The sequence below is a fragment of the Elaeis guineensis genome, chromosome 14 (genome assembly GCF_000442705.2).
Source record: "Elaeis guineensis isolate ETL-2024a chromosome 14, EG11, whole genome shotgun sequence".
Taxonomy (NCBI): domain Eukaryota; kingdom Viridiplantae; phylum Streptophyta; class Magnoliopsida; order Arecales; family Arecaceae; genus Elaeis; species Elaeis guineensis.
Window position 1 is genome coordinate 18,314,762 of NC_026006.2, and position 18,000 is coordinate 18,332,761.

The window sequence follows — 18,000 nt, forward strand, 5'->3', positions numbered from 1 at the left end:
GTCACACTCAGTACTCTCATTCTCAATGAATACCTATACTCTCGCTCTGGTATCTCCACACCGTAGACTCAAGACACATCTACCCTAAGGATGCAATCATACACCAACCTTCCGAATCGATCACCATCCTCATGATGATCCTATAGTCAAGAGCTGTTTATGAGTTAGTTATGTAAATTCATGCCTTAAATTTTCAACTCTTGAAAATATGAATTGACATTCCTACTAACTCAGAGGATGTATCACAGACACAATGTACACAATGTGATAGAAGAATAACCCATTTATTGATTTATAGTTAAAATTATAAATTTGCCCTTAGATTTGTACAGGAATGTGTCGCCAATCTGGCATCTAGGGCACACATCTAACAAACTCTCACTTGACCTAATGTCAATTGGCTATATATCTAAGTTCCATCTTCTCAAGGTGGGCTTCGATTTTTTGCTGGCCCAATGGCTTAGTCAGCGGGTCTGCCATATTATCTGTGGAGTCGATTCTCTTGACCTCGACATAACCCTTTTCGAGGTAATCACAGATCAAATAGAATCGCCGCTCGATGTGCTTGGACTTCTGATGAGACTTTGGCTCCTTAGCTAGGGCTATGGCACCATTATTATCATAGTAAAGAGGTATGGCATCCGATGACATCACTCCAAGCTCTGCGGCAAACTTTTTGTACCAGAATGCCTCCTTTGCAGCTTCCAATGCAGCAATGTACTCTGCCTCCATGGTGGAATCAGCAATCACCGTCTGCTTGAAACTCTTTCAGCTGACTGCACCACCATTGCAAATGAACAGACTTTCAGATGTCGACTTTCGATCAACTATATCAGACATAAAGTCTGAGTCTGTATATCTTTGAATCTGGAGTTCTCCATTCCCAAAGATTAGAAACATATCCTTAGTCCTTCTCAAGTACTTAAGGATACATTTCACAGAAGTCCAATGCTCTTCGTCTGGATTCGACTGATATCAACTTGTGACACTCACAGCATGAGCTATATCAGGTCGTGTACATAGCATGGCATACATGAGGCTCCCTATTGCCGAAGCATAAGGGATATTGCTCATGCGTTCAATCTCCTTAGGAGTGCTAGGGCACATCTTCTTGGAGAGATGAATGCCATGTCTAAAAGGTAATAAACCTCTTTTGGAGTTTTTCATGCTAAACCTTTTTAGCACCTCTTCTATGTACATCTTCTGTGAAAGTCCGAGCATCCTATTTGGTCTATCTCTATAGACCTTAATACCCAGTATAAAGGATGCCTCTCCTAGATCTTTCATAGAGAATTCCTTAGACAACCATACTTTGACTAAGGTCAACATGGGAATGTCATTCCTAATTAGGAGGATGTCATCTACATACAATACGAGGAAGACAACTGCACTCCCACTGATCTTTTTGAATACGCATGGCTCCTCCTCATTCTTGATGAAACCAAACATTTTGATCACATCATTGAAATGAGTATTCCAGCTCTGAGATGCTTGCTTAAGTCCATAAATGGACCTTTGCAGCTTGCAGACCTTGTGATCATCATCACTGGATGTGAAATCAAGTGGCTGTTCTATATAGATATTTTCCTCAAGATGTCCATTTAAGAATGCCATTTTCACATCCATCTGCCATATTTCATAATCAAAATAGGCTGCAACAGCAAGCAATGTGTGGATGAATTTTAGCATGGCTACGGACGAGAAGGTATCCTGATAGTCAATGCCTTCGCGCTAACTATAATCTTTCGCTATGAGCCTAGCTTTGAATGTCTCCACATTTCCATTTGCACCTCTCTTTCTCTTGAAGATCTATTTACACCCAATAGGTATAATACCTTCAAGTAAATCTACTAAGGTCCAGACTTGGTTTGAGTGCATCGAGTCAATTTCTGATCTCATTGCCTCTAACCATTTCTCAAAGTCGATATCTGATATCGCCTCATCATAGGTCTTGGGATCATCACCATGAATTTCATTTTCTGTGAGGAATATTTTCTCTATATCCTCTTGTATAGTACCTAAGTACCTTTCAGGAGGATGGAAAACCCTAGTTGATCTACGAGGTGGAAGAGGTTGTGTTAGGACTGGTTCTGATTGATTTGGTTCCTCAGGTTCTTTAGCTCGTTGCTCTTGAGAGACATTCTCCTTGAGCTTAATTATTCTTTCGATGCCACCATCTTGAATAAACTATTTTTCAAAAAAAATAGCATTTCAACTCACAATCACATTGTGGTCTTCCGAAATATAAAAATAGTATCCTAATGACTCTTTAGGATATCTTATGAATCGAGCTCTAAAAGATCTAAACTCTAACTTATCCGTCTGCTGTCTCTTGACATGAGCCGGATAACCCCAAATTTTGAGATGATTCAGACTTGGCTTCTTACCATGCCATATCTCATATGGTGTGGTAGGAATGATTTTAGATGAAACCCTATTCAATACATATATTGCTGTCATGAGACAATATCCCCAAAGAAATTTAGGGAGGTCTGTGAAGCTCATCATGGAACAGACCATATCTAATAGGGTCCGATTTCTCCATTCTGAAACCCTATTGAGTTGAGGCATTTCAGGTAGAGTCCATTGAGAGACTATACCATTATTTTTAAGATAGTCTAGGAATTCTCGACCAAGATATTCACCTCCTCGATCTGATCGAAGAACCTTAATGGGCTTTCCTGTTTGTTTTTTTACCTCATGTCTGAATTCTTTGAACCTTTCAAAAGCTTCAGACTTGTGTTTCATTAGAAACATATACCCCTACCTAGATATATCATTGGTAAAGGTAATGAAGTAGATGTAGTTGCCTCTAGCCGGCACATCAAATGGGCCGCACACATCCGTATGTACTAGGACAAGTAGGTCTGTGGCCCTTTCCCCATGTCTCACAAAAAGAAGCTTGATCATTTTGCCTTGAAGGTATGATTCACAAATTGGATATGACTCGAAAGTCAACAGACTCAATAGTTTGGATTTCTCTAATTTGTTAACCCTATCTTCCACTATATGACCTAGCCTTAGGTGCCACAGATACCTATTATTTAGACTATCTCTAGGCCTTTTAATTCCTATGGCATTCACATTTTGCTCGATATTAAATACAGATACATCAATATGTAACTGATAGAGATCGTTAATGATAAAACTATTTGCAACTTTATTATTTTCATAAAAAATGTTACAATGGTCCTTATGAAAGCTAATCACATAGCTTTCTTGTGCTAAACATGAAACAGAAATCAAATTCTTGCTTGCTACAGGCACATAATAATAGTCTCTTAAAACTAAATCTAATCCTAATGATAATCGCAGAGGATAGGTTCCCACGGCCATAGCAGCAACTCTTGCTCTATTTTCGATGCGTAGGATCATCTCCCTATCCCTCAGCCTCCTGCTCTCCTCAAGATCCTGCATAGAAGTGCACAAATGAGCACTAGAACCAGAGTTAAGCACCCAACTGGATGTAGAAGAAACCATAAGATTAGATTCTAAAATGAGCATACCTCCAGAAGGACCATCCTTCTTGTTCTTTAGGGTGGCCAGGTACTGAGGACAGTTCTGCTTCCAATGGCTGTCTGATTGGCAGTGCAAATATTTTCCCTTATCAGTAGCCTTCTTCTTCGATTCTGCCTTCTTCTTCTTGCCATCCACCTTCTGCTTCTTTGCAGACTTCTTTTTCTTTCCAAAAGATTTTTTCTTGGAAGAAGTCCACTCATAGTAAGAACTGAGCCTTTTGAACCCTTCATAGAAAGCTCAGCCGTAACCAGCATGTTCATTAACTCAACCAAGGTACACTGCATCTTATGCATATGAAAGTTCATGATGAACTGACCATATGCATCAGACAAGGACTGAAGGATTACATCAATCTAAAAATCTTTGTCTAAGATGATATCAAGTTTTTCAAGCTCCTCAAGGTCCTTGATCATTGTCAAATAATGTTCTTGGACTGACTGCCCATCATGCATCTTGGCCTTAAAAAGTCTTTGACAGACTTGATACTTGGCCGCGTGACTCTGTTCACCAAACAACTCTTACAGGTGAGCCAATATTTGGCGGGTAGTCAAAATATTCTCATGCTGGCATTGCAAGTCATCAGACATTGCACCCAACATGTAGTACCTTGCTTTGTTATCATCATCCGTCCACTTTTTCAGAGACGCTCTCTGTTCAGCAGTCGGACGTGCTGGCATGGCAGGTGGGTCCTGATCCAAGACATGAGTCAATTTTTAGAACCCAAAATAATTTTGTAGTTTCTTAACCAGTCTTTGAAATTGGGTCCAGTCAATCTGTGGGTGTCTAGTATTTTGGTCAGGAGGTTGGAGGTAGACATATTTCCTGTAGAGAGTCGAAAGTTTCTAGTTAGATTTTATAATCAGACTTAACCAATTCATTTAGAAATTTTATTTTTAAACAAATTAGGCTGCCACTATTTTCTCAGATCCCTACACTCCCTTGGTATAGATGTGAAAATCTCCATGATCAGTGATTTTTAGTGGGTGATGCGGTCTCACCAACTGGCTCATCACCTCACCTAACAGTTATTGGTGATGGGTCAATCGATGAGTGGACAACTCTTGTCCAATGATTCTCTAATCATGGTGCACCCAAAACTTAGTCTCTAATTTATGAAGCTCACCGTGTCCGAAATATTACTCCAATCTTTAGTTAAGTCAGACCCATCATTTGTACGAACTAGATTCTTGATTGGATCCCTCACCGTATCCGAAATATTGAGCCCAACCCATGTGGTGAAATTTCAGTGCAGGGGTAAAACAATAATTTTAAATTTTTTTCAAAATTATAATTTTACAGTAAAAATTATTAATTAATCTAATTAATTAACATATATTAACTCTACATAAGGATCTAAATATGATATATATAGTATACATTTAAATTTTAAATTTAAACTTCTACAGTAAATATTTTACTGTTATGTGTTCAGAACACATTACCTTCATGCGGGTAGTCGATCGTCACAATCTGATCACCGTCGGAGGGTCTGATCATTGCAATACAGCCACACAATATGTCTAGCCTCTGCAGATCATCCACACAAAGTTTTCGATCTGATCGGCTCCTCACGAATGCTAGTTCATCGTAGAACCCTTTCGACGGTCGATGCTGATCGAACTCCTTCGATCGATGTTTGTCGACTCTTTAGATACTCTAAATCATCAACAAAGGTGCTTGAGAGGTTGATGAAGCTCTCTCTAAAGTTTGGTGGACTCGCGACACTCGTAGCTCACCTTCTCATTTTTCGAACCCCAGGCAGAAACCCTAGGGTACTCACTGAAAACCCTGCACCCACTTTTGTTTCTTTTCTTTTCTTTTTTTTCGAAAGTTTTTGAACTTCCAACTCATGCACAAGGCTTCCTCACACCCACTATTCTCTCTCAGAAAAATTCTACGCATGCCCCACCTTCTCTTCTCTTTTAAAATAGTGCAAGACGCATCTTATCCGTGTGAGAGGATAAAGATAGGTGGTTGCTCACTTGAATTCAAATCGAATTTGAATTCAAATGCAAACCAACCCATTCTTATCCACTCTGGGCAAGAGAAGAGAGGAGGCATGAGTTCTATGTGCATGGAGAATTTACAGGAGAAACTCTTTCTCGTGTAGATTAAATGGCGCACAAGATAAGGTGGGTGGCGCATGGATTAGTTGCCCATTCAAATTCAAACATCCTTTGAATTTGAATGGCCAAAAAATCAATCATTATCCAGATAATTGGCACACAAGGGAGGGCATGGGAAGGCTTCTGCATGGGAAAAAATTCATGAGAAGTTGTTTCTCATGAATTCAAATGGGCGCAGATAAGTGAGGTGGCGCTGGGAGATGAGGTCAAAGTGGTTTCAACCTAATTGAGCCAACCTAATCAAAATAGATTAGGCACAATTAGACTAAGTTAAACCTAAATTAATTAGATTTAATTAGGCTCAATAAAATCTTAATCAAAATAAGAATTGACTAAGCCCAACTCCTGATCAGATCAAGGACCAAACCACCTTGGCGATTAGGTCAATACTTAACCTAATCGGGTCAAACCCAACTGAATCCAATTCAATTGGACTTGATCCAAAAATAATTACTCAATCAAATTGAGTTAATTAGTAATCAAATCACTAATCAAATCTCTTATAAATACTGAGTCCAAATCTGATAGGCAATCGGGCATCAGAGTCCATCGATATGAAACCCTGATCAAAAAGTCCCAAACTAGTGGAACTCTTGACCCCGATACCCAAAATGTGTGGAACTCGTGATTAGAGAATCCTAATTCTCGATCATAGAGTTTCAGACACGTAGGACTCAAAGTCCATGAGCATTAGGACTCTTCATCAGCCATCAGATCAGATAGGAACCTCTAATGTGTGTGACCCCGCAGGTTCGAACCTAAGCCGGTAGCACAGGAACCAATTCCTGTACTAATCAAAGTGACCATCTAGTAATGGTACCCGATATCTGGATAGATCGAATAGTCACAATCGCAACATTCAGAACCTACGTGAATATGGTTACTGTATAATTCATCCCTTTTGACCCCTGTGGATAGGATGACTCAGGGTTAAACTGTCAACACTGATCAGATCATCCGAATCATACTTAACTCAAACAGTCCTGTGACTCCTCACTAGGACTACCCTGGCCAAGATTTTGCTAAATTGAAACATGACTGTACATAGCTCCTAAACTGGAGTGGTCAATCCCATCTTGACACACGCACCGACAAGTCAAGTACTTGACTACATCCAGCAGCCTTCCGTCACTGAATTAGAAATTTTGGTAGTCCAGTGCCTAAGTGCAGTGAGTTACTTGCAAGTCATCGTGGCGGTCTCAGATCGGAGGGACAGTTATACCCATATCCCATCGGAGCAAATTTTGACAGCAGAAATAGCTCCAGAGTCGGTCACGTTCAGTGTAGATGTACCCTTACATCTCACCTGTATGCCATACCAGTGTCTCCATACTCCTTGATTAAGAGGACAACCAACCCATATGGCACACAATGACCTATGCTTGATAAACATTATCATCCTTGGTAACAACATATCATTTGGTCATGAACAGGTTTAAGGACTAAACGATAAATCCTCTTTTGTCGAGTCTAAATAGTCCTAAGGACTTCACCACAACACAGGAGTTCATTAGAAGATGAAACAATTTGTGATGAAAATACCAAAATAATTTTTATTTATTTATAATTTATATACTAATACAAGAAAGAGCATAACCATCAACAGGCTAATGATTGGCTTTGGGATACTATTCTCAACAATCTCCCACTTGGCCTAAAAGTCAATCGGTGCAGTATCTAATACCCATCTTCGACTTGAAGTCGTCGAACTCCTTCACCGCAATGGCTTTAGTGAATGGGTCGGCCAGGTTCTCTTTTTCGTCGATCTTCTGAAGGTCGATGTCACCTCTATCTATGATTTCTTGGATAAGATGGTAGCGCTGCAGAATATGCTTCGTCCGTTGGTGTGCCTTCGGTTCCTTCGCCTTAGCAATGGCTCCAGAGCTATCACAGTAGAGCAGAACTGGACCAACAAGGGAGGGTGCTACTCCGAGCTCGATAATAAATTTTCTCAGCCACACCGCTTCTTTGGCAGCATCTGATGCAGCGACATACTCTGCCTTGCAAACTGAATCAGCCACAGTGTGCTGCTTGAAACTTTTCCAGCAGACAGCCCCACCATTAAGGGTAAAAATAAATCCCGACACACTCTTACTGTCATCGTGATCAGACTGGAAACTAGAGTCTGTAAACCCTATAAGTCTCAAGTCTGATTCACCATAAACAAGCCACTGGTCCTTAGTATTTCTTAAATACTTCAGGATGGTTTTAACAACCTTCCAATGATTCTCCCCTGGATCAGATTGGTATCTACTCACTACCTCTAGTGAGTATGCCACATTTGATCGTGTACATGTCATGGCGTACATGATAGATCCCACTATCGAAGCATATGAAATTCTACCCATACGCTCTCTCTCTTGAGGTGTTGTTGGACAATCCCTCTTCGAGAGAGAAATTCCATGGCCTATCGGTAGATAGCCTTTCTTGGAATTCTCCATGCTGAACCTCTTCAGCATAGTATCAATGTACGTAGACTGGGATAAGCCAAGCAACCTTTTAGATCTATCCCTATAGATCTTCATCCTTAGGATGTAAGAAGCTTCCCCCAGATCCTTCATGGAGAACTGTGACGACAGCCAAATCTTTATTCCTTGTAATGTAGGGACATCATTTCCGATTAAGAGAATGTCATCCACATACAATACAAGAAATACCACTATTGGACCATTAGCCCACTTATAAATGCAGGGCTCTTCTCCATTCTTAATGAAGCCATACGTCTTGATTGTCCTATCAAAACGTATGTTCCAACTCTGGGATGCCTGCTTAAGTCCATAAATGGACCTCTGTAGCCTGCACACCTTAGACTCATCTGTGGATGTGAATCTTTCAGGTTGTATTATATACACCTCTTCGTCTAGCTCTCCATTTAGGAAAGCTATCTTCACATCCATCTGCCAGATTTCATAGTCCAGATGGATAGCTATCACAAGCATAATCTGAATGGATTTGAGCATTGCCATAGGAGAAAACATCTCATCATAGTCTATACCATAACGTTGATGATATCCCTTGGCAACCAGATGGGCTTTATAGGTCTGTACCTTTCTGTCTGCGCCTCTCTTCCTCTTGAAGACCCACTTACATCCTATGGGTTTTACTCCTTCGGGTGGGTCAACCAATGTCCACACATCGTTGACCTTCGTGGACTCCATTTCGAATTTCATGGCCTCTAGCCATTTCTCAGAGTCAGGTCTCTACATTGCATCCATGTAGGTGATCAGATCCTTATCATTTTCACCAAGTTCGACAGGATCACCATCCCGGACTAAGAAACCATAGTATTTGTCCGGTTGACGTGGTACTCTACCAGACCGCCTTAAGGGTGCAGGAACAATGGGCTCCAGATCTGATCTAACCAAATTCAGTTCAGGTTCAGCAACTTGTGTTGATTTTTTCACCTGCCAAACTTTCTCAAGTTCGACCTTAGAGGCAACAGTCCCTTCACCAAGGAACTCCTTTTCCAAAAAGATTGCCTTAAGGCTGACAAACACCTTTTGCTCATCAGCTAGGTAGAAATAATATCCTTTGGTCTCTTTTGGGTACCCTATGAAATAACACTTGTCAGACCTAGGTCCAAGCTTGTCTGTAATTAAACGTTTAATATAAGCCGGACACCCCCAAACCCAAGGTGCGAGAGTACTGGCTTACGTCCTATCTGTTGGGAATAGTGTCCCAAAGCCTATCATCAGCCTGTTGATGGTTGTGCTCATTCTTGTATTAGTATATGAATTATAAATAAATAAAAGTTATTTTAGCATTTTTCATCACAAATTATTTCATCTTCTAATGAACTCCTATGTTGTGGTGAAGTCCTTAGGACTATTTAGACTCGACAAAGAAGGATTTATCATTTAATCCTTAAATCTGTTCGCGATCAAATGATACGTTGTTACCAAGGATGATAATGTTTATCAAGCATAGGTCGTTGTGTGCCATATGGGTTGGTTGTCCTCTTAACCAAGGAGTGTGGAGACACTGGTATGGCATACAGGTGAGATGTAAGGGTATATCTGCACTGAACGTGACTGACTCTGGAGCTTTTTCTGCTGTCAAGATTTGCTCCGATGGGATATGGGTACAAATGTCCCTCCGACCTGAGACCGCTACGGTGACTTGCAAGCAACTCACTACACTTAGGCACTGGACTACTGGAATTTTTAATTCAGTAACGGAAGGCTGCTGGGTGTAGTCAAGTACTTGACTTGTCAGTGCGTGTGTCAAGATGGGATTGACCACTCCAGTTCAGGAGCTGTGTACAGTCGTGTTTCAATGTAGCATAAACCTTGGCTAGGGTAGTCCTAGTGAGGAGTCACAGGACTGTTTGAGTTGAGTACGATTCGGATGATCTAATCAAGGTTGACAGTTTAACCCTGAGTCATCCTAAACATAGGGATCAAAAGGGATGAATTATACAGTAACCATATTCATGTAGGTTCTGAGTGTTGCGATTGTGACTATTCGATTTATCTGGACATCGAAAACCATTGCTAGATGGTCACTTCGATTAGTACAGAAATTGGTTCCTGTGCTACCGACTTAGGTTTGAACCTGTGGGGTCACACACATTAGAGGTTCTTATCGATCTGATGGCTGATGAAGAGTCCTAATGCTCATGGACTATGAGTCCTACATGTCTGAGACTCTGTGATCAAGAATTAGGATTCTCTGATCATGAGTACCACACATTTTGGGTACCGGAGTCAAGAGTCCCACTGATTTGGGATTTTTTGATCAGGATTTAATATCGATGGACTCTGATGCCCGATTGCCCATCGAATTTGAACTCAATATTTATGAGAGGTTTTATTAATAATTTGATGGCTGGTGAAGAGTCCCACTGGATTGAGACTCTTCGACCAAGAGTCCTAATGCTCGGAGACTCTGTGATTGAGAATCAGGATTCTCTGATCACGAGTTCCACACATTTTGGGTACCGGGGTCAAGAGTCCCACTGGTTTGGGACTCTTCGATCAAGGTTTTATATTGATGGACTTTGATGCTCGATTGTCCATCGAATTTGGACTCAGTATTTATGAGAGATTTAATTAGTGATTTGATTACTAATTAACTCAATTTGATTGAGTAATTATTTTTGGATCAAGTCCAATTGAATTAGATTCAGTTGGGTTTGACCCGATTAGGTTAAGAGTTGATCTAATCACCGAAGTGGTTTGGTCCCTGATTTGATCAGGAGTTAGGCTTAGTCAATTCTTAATTTGATTAAGATTTTATTGAGCCTAATTAAGCCTAATTGTGTTGGATTTAATTTAGTCTAATTATGCCTAACCTATTTTGATTAGGTTGGCTCAATTAGGTTGAAACCACCTTTTGAATTCTCTCCCTGTGCCACCTCACTTATCTGTGCCCATTTGAATCATGAGAAATGAGTTCTCGTGAATTTTCTCCCATATAGAAGCCATGCCTTGCCCCTTCTTTGTGCACCATTTTGAATAGATAAAGATGAGATTGGTTGGCCATTCAAATTCAAAAGATGTTTGAATTTGAATGGATAATAAATCTCTGCACCCACCCTTTATTTTGTGCGCCCCTTCTTCCACACGAGAAAAGGTTTCTCGTGTAAAGTCTCCATGCACAAACATGCCCACGCCCCTCTCTTCTCATGCATTGAGTGGATAAGAATGAGTTGGTTGGCATTTGAATTCAAATTCGATTTGAATTCAAATGAGCAACCACTTATCTTTATCCTCTCACACGGAGAAAATGCTGCAAAGATGTGTTTTACACTATTTTCAAAAGGAAGAGAAGATAAGGCATGCGCTAATCTGATCTTAGAGAGAAAGGTGGCATGAGAAATCTTTCCTGCATGAGAAAAGAAAAGAAAAGGAGAGAAAAGAAAGAAACAGAGCGGGCGCAAGTTTCTTCGGTGAGTACCCTAAGGTTTTGGCCTAGGGTTCGGAAAGTGAGAAGGTGAGCTACGAGTGTCATGAGTCCCCCAAACTTCAGGAAGAGCTTCATCAAACTCTCAAGTATATCTGCTGATAATCCAGACCATCTAAAGAGTCAGCAGATCAAGATCGAAGAAGTTCGATCAACATCGACCGTCAAAAGGGTTCTGTCATGAACTAGCATTCGTGAGGAGCCGATCAGACTGAGAGCTTCGTGTGGATGATCCGCAGAGGCCAAACATACTATGTGGCTACATTACAATGTTCAAACCCTCTCGACGGTGATCAGATTATGGTGATCGACTGCTTGCACAAAGGTAATGTGTTCTGAACACATAACTGTAAAATATTTACTGTATAAATTTGAATTTCAAATTTAAATGCATGCTATATATATATCATATTTAGATTCTTATGTAGAGTTTGTATATGTTAATTAATTAAATTAATTAATAATTTTCACTATAAAATAATAATTTTAAAAAAGTTTTGAAATTATCATTTTACCCCTGCACTAAAATTCTCACTTCAAAATGGTATCAGAGTAGGTTCTAAAATATAATATACATTTACATGTGTAGATTAAGTTGTAATCTAAAAGTTTAAATTTGAAATTTAAAATTCAAAATTTAAAATTTGAATTTTGAAATTTATTCAAAATTCAAAATTCAAAAATTTAAAATTCAAAATTTAAAATTTAAAATTCAAAATTTAAAATTCAAAAATTTGTTGGAAATTTCAAATTTGAAATTCAAAATTTAAAATTCAAAATTTGAAATTCAAAAATTTAAAATTTGAAATTTGTTTGAAATTTGAAATTCAAAATTTGAAATTTAAAATTTAAATTTTGAAATTGGTATATTTAGATATACTTGATCCAAGTAGCAAGTAGTCTAATTGGGTTGGTTGCCATAGTCTCCAGTCCTAGGAGAAAAATAGGGTTTAAAGGTCCTCTCCTCCCATTCGATGGGGTTCTCCTATGGCGGTAGGGGTGCCGATGTGATTATATCCCATACAGATGAAGCAGCGAAAGGACTTAATTGTAAAGGTTCAATAGTAAAATTTATCATGAATGTGTTAGATTAGATCTAAAGGAATATTCATGATTTATTTTGATTGAGTTATTTTCTATTATGTAATTAGCAATAGGATTGCTGTTTATGAAATGTGCTGATCTGTTTGTGAAATAAGTCAACACATTTGGTGAACAGAAAATAAAACCTTTCAAATTTGAAAATTATTTTCAAAATACCAAACCCTGATCCATCAGCCCAAATACTTAATTAAAAGAATTAAGTGTTGTCTAGTTGGTCTAGAATTATGAATTAAGACCTAAGACAATTGCATAAACTTGTAGGTCAATGGGTTAGATGGATTAGGTCCATAATTGGGTTAGACCTAAGGTTAGCTTAAAGAAATGGACTTAATTAGAGTAATTGATCAAATCTAATTAAAAGTTGAATTAGATTAGATCAAGGACACTCTAGATTCAACTCCAATAGTTGTAGTTGAATGAGTCCATGTCTTTAACTAGACCAAGATGGACTTAATTCATGGCTACGTGGTGGAACCCTATTTACTAAGTTGATCAAATTAAAACTAATGAACCGGTTGGTGTCTAAGATAAGTTTGGTAGTCTGACCAGTGGTTTTTAAGTGGGAGCTACTCGCATTGATTCGATCTCTGACGAGTTAATGGCTTATCCTCACCACTGATCTCACTTACCTGGCCAACCTGATGAGTTAGGTTTTGATTAGATCACTTGGTGATTAGGGCTCACCCATGTCATTAGGTAAATCAGTGTGACTGATTTAGGTGCTCCTAATGCCAGCTTTAATTAAATCTTTTTTAATCTGATTTGATGAAGTCAGTGGGAGGATTGAAATTGGCTGAATAATTTCTTCTCTTCTATCCTTTAATAAAATCCTCAAAAATTATTAGGTCCCTAAAAATGATTAAGTTATAGTGATAACTAAGTCATAGCCTCCCATTAAGTGAGTGATTATGAGTCCATTAGTTTAATAATCATTGGAGGCCCAAAGGCCTGGTGCTTATTGACTAATGGAATTATCATTCATAATATGATAATTTAGTTGAGTCTTTTTGATGGTGGTCAGGTTGGCCGGTCAAAGTCGGGCCTGATCATTTATTGGTCTGATTCACCAAATCTAATCATGTTAATGGTTGGACCTAACCAGATTTTTTCAGTGGAGGCCAAAGCCTACTGATTAGGTTCTGGGATAAAATTAATTACTAAAAGTTGTTTAGAGAAACAACTGGTTATGAACCTATCCATAGATGCATATGAGTTGACCAACCAAAGTTGGGCTCGTGTGTAGTCTGTGTGGATTCTAGTACCCACTAAAGAATTAAAGTAATTCCTCAAATTGAAGGTTGAGGCTATCAGTTCGTAAAAATACTGGAAAAAAATTTAGACTAAAATTCAAGTCTTTAGTATTAATAATTTATATACTAATAAAGGTCTGATTTTTTTTTATGCAGCTATGGCCACTACCCTGTCGCTCCGATCATTATTAGATAATGACAAGCTCATGGGACCTAATTTCGATAGCTGGTATCGAAAATTGAAAATCATTCTTGAGCATGAGTGGATTCTTTATGTAGTAACGGATCTGACATTCGAGGAGCCAGCCCCGAATGCTAGAAGGACGGTCCGAGATACTTATCAGAAGTGGCTCAATGACCGAACCACCGTTCGGTGTATAATGCTGGTGGCAATGAATGATGAGTTCAGCCGCAGGTTTGAGAACGTCTAGCCACAAAAGATGCTTCAAATGTTGAACGATTCCTTTGGCATGCCTGACAATATTGAAAGGCACAAAACTAGTTGTGCTATTTTCAAGGCTCAGATGAGGGATGGGGCCTCAGTCATTGATCATGTACTGTACAAGATCGAAATGATTGAGCACCTAAGTAAACTAGATTTTTCCTTGCACAAGCAGCTCGGTAAGGATGCGATCCTTAATTCTTTGCCCAAGTCCTTCCTCCCCTTCCTTACTCATTTTCAGATGACAAAGCCTGTAGTGAACTACCACGGCTTGTTGGTGTTGCTGCAGAACTTTGAGAAGGACCACTAGCTCTATAAGGAGTCGGTGAATATTGTGGGAGGGTCTTCTTCTAGTCGTCGACTCTTTAAGAAAGGGAAGAAGAAGAAGAATAAGAAGGTGCAGCCGCAAGCTGGGACGTCTGCACAGGGTCAGACCAAGAAGTGCAAGCCTGATCAGAGCCAGACGGAGTACTTCTTTTGCAAGAGGGGCATTGGAAGAGGAACTGTCCTCTATACATTGCCTCCCTGAATCCGAACAGGCCGAAGAAGAAGCAAGGTAATTATATGATAACAACTTGCAACTTTTTCATTTGTGATACTACTGCCTGGGTATTGGATACCGGAAGCCCTTATCATATCTGTAATTCGATGCAGGATCTGTAGGTCAGTAGGAGATTTGATGAAGGTGAGAGGTTCCTGAACGTTGAAGATGGAAGCAAAGTTTCAGTTCTAGCTTTAGGAATCATGAACCTTGTAATCAATTCTCGTAATGTAATTTTGAGTGAAAGTCACTATTGTCCAAATTTTTTATTAAATATTTTTCTGTAGGCCTTTTGGCCATGAACAGTTTTGAATTTTTAATAAAAGAAAATATTTACAATATCACTTTGAATGGTGTTACAATGTTTGTTGGACAACTAAATAATAGAATTTATTTACTATCACAGCCTGTTAATATGGTTCAAACCTCCGGTAAATGCCCTAGAATGGATAATGTGTCAGAAGTCTACCTTTGGCACTGTAGGCTAGGTCATATCAATAAGAATAGGATAAACAGGTTGGCTCAAGAAAAAATTCTTGAAGTTGGTGATTGTGAATCACTTCCAACCTGTGAGTCCTGTCTTCTTGAAAAGATGACTGTTGGTGCAAAAATCCGCCTGCGCCGGAGAAGCTGGAGTTGAGGAAGCCGCGGTCGCCGCCGGGACCTACAAGGGAAGTCTAAATCGGAGGTGGGGTTGCTCCGGCAAGACCCTCCGATGCTCAAGTCAGTTCTCTGCCTCAACAAGAATGGAGTGCTCGAACGGAGAATTTAGCAGAGTTTTTTTAGATAGAAAAGAGGGCTTAGAGAATAACGTATCTGGATCCCCTTTTATAGGCAGAGGGGGCAACGGATTGATGGTGACACCTGCAACCGTCTGGTAGTGGGCCACCCACGGTCAGGGAAATTAATCGCGGAGAGTGGTGGGGTAGACTCGTGGCTATTGTCATAGTCTGCCACGTATGGCCTGTTGCGGATAGTGGGGCGGCGTCCGTTGCTGCTAGCTGTCAGTGAGTAGTGGGATCGTGCAGCACCTGCTGCAGGGAGTGGGACAGAATCGTGGCCGTTTGCTACAGCCTGTCAGGGAGTAATGGGTCCGCTGCTGGAGCCGCGTAGAATCCGCTGTAGGACCTGGAACAGGGTCATGATTGTTGTCGCGACCTGTCGAGGGGGTGCGGATCTGTCGATTGAGGTTCGGCTGTGGTTGGAGTCCGGCCTCCGTAGGAGCCCGGGCGGAACCGCTCTGATGTCGAAGGTGGAGCCCGGCTCCCGTAGGAGTCCGGGCGGAGCCGTTCTGATGTCGGAGGTGGAGCCCGGCTCCCGTAGGAGTCCGGGCGGAGCCGTTCTGATGTCGGAGGTGGAGCCTGGCTCCCGTAGGAGTTCGGGCGGAGCCGTTCTGATGTCGGAGGTGGAGCCCGGCTCCCGTAGGAGTCCGGGCGGAGCCTTTCTGATGTCGGAGGTGGAGCCCGGCTCCCGTAGGAGTCCGGGCGGAGCCTTTCTGATGTCGGAGGTGGAGCCCGGCTCCCGTAGGAGTCCGGGCGGAGCCTTTCTGATGTCGGAGGTGGAGCCCGGCTCCCGTAGGAGTCCGGGCGGAGCCTTTCTGATGTCAGAGGTGGAGCCCGACTCCCGTAGGAGTCCGGGCGGAGCCTTCTGATGTCGGAGGTGGAGCCCGACTCCCGTAGGAGTCCGGGCGGAGCCTTTCTGATGCCGGAGGTGGAGCCCGGCTCCCGTAGGAGTCCGGGCGGAGCCTTTCTGATGTCGGAGGTGGAGCCCGGCTCCCGTAGGAGTCCGGGCGGAGCCGTTCCGATGTCGGAGGTGGAGCGATCTCGTAGGAGCCCGGCTCCCGTAGGAGTCCGGGCGGAGCTGCTGCAAACAAAGTCAAGGGTGAAGTTCGGCTCTGATAGGAGTCCGGATTGAGCTTACCAGTGATTGATATTGAGAGCGGAGCCCGGCTCCCGTAGGAGTCCGGGCGGAGCCGTTCTGATGTCGGAGGTGGAGCCCGGCTCCCGTAGGAGTCCGGGCGGAGCCTTTCTGATGTCGGAGGTGGAGCCCGGCTCCCGTAGGAGTCCGGGCGGAGCCTTTCTGATGTCGGAGGAGGAGCCCGACTCCCGTAGGAGTCCGGGCGGAGCCTTCTGATGTCGGAGGTGGAGCCCGGCTCCCGTAGGAGTCCGGGCGGAGCCTTTCTGATGTCGGAGGTGGAGCCCGGCTCCCGTAGGAGTCCGGGTGGAGCCTTTCTGATGTCGGAGGTGGAGCCCGGCTCCCGTAAAAGTCCGGGCGGAGCCTTCCTGATGTCGGAGGTGGAGCCCGGCTCCCGTAGGAGTCCGGGCGGAGCCTTCTGATGTCGGAGGTGGAGCCCGGCTCCCGTAGGAGTCCGGGCGGAGCCTTTCTGATGTCGGAGGTGGAGCCCGGCTCCCGTAGGAGTCCGGGCGGAGCCTTTCTGATGTCGGAGGTGGAGCCTGGCTCCCGTAGGTGTCCGGGCGGAGCCTTTCTGGTGTCAGAGGTGGAGCCCGGCTCCCGTAGGAGTCCGGGCGGAGCCTTTCTGATGTCGGAGGTGGAGCCCGGCTCCCGTAGGAGTCCGGGCGGAGCCTTTCTGATGTCGGAGGTGGAGCCCGGCTCCCGTAGGAGTCCGGGCGGAGCCTTTCTGATGTCGGAGGTGGAGCCCGGCTCCCGTAGGAGTCCGGGCGGAGCCTTTCTGATGGGAATTTCGACCGCGGGTATTTTATACCCAACACCAGTCCCCCTACTTTCAAGTTTGAATTTCAAGCGAAGGAAGTACACAGAGAGAGAGATGCGCAGCCGAAATTGCCCCCTCGATCCCTGTGCGCAGCTGCCCCCACTTAATGTGCGCGTGTCAGAATCCATTTTTTGGCAAAGGCGACTTGAAAAGTCTTTTCGAAACCCCTGTTGAAACGCGATCCCAGGCGTCGCTCTGTGGGAATCTGTGAGCGGTCAACCCTCGATAGCAACGAAGCGGATAAGCGCGACACGCGGCACACGTCATCTGGCCCAGGAATTCTCGCCGTCATAACTGCGCCAGGATCCGCCGGCTATTTAAACCCTTCGATCCATTCACGGTCTCATCCTGGCGTTCTTCTTTTCCCCTGAGAGTCTTGCTCC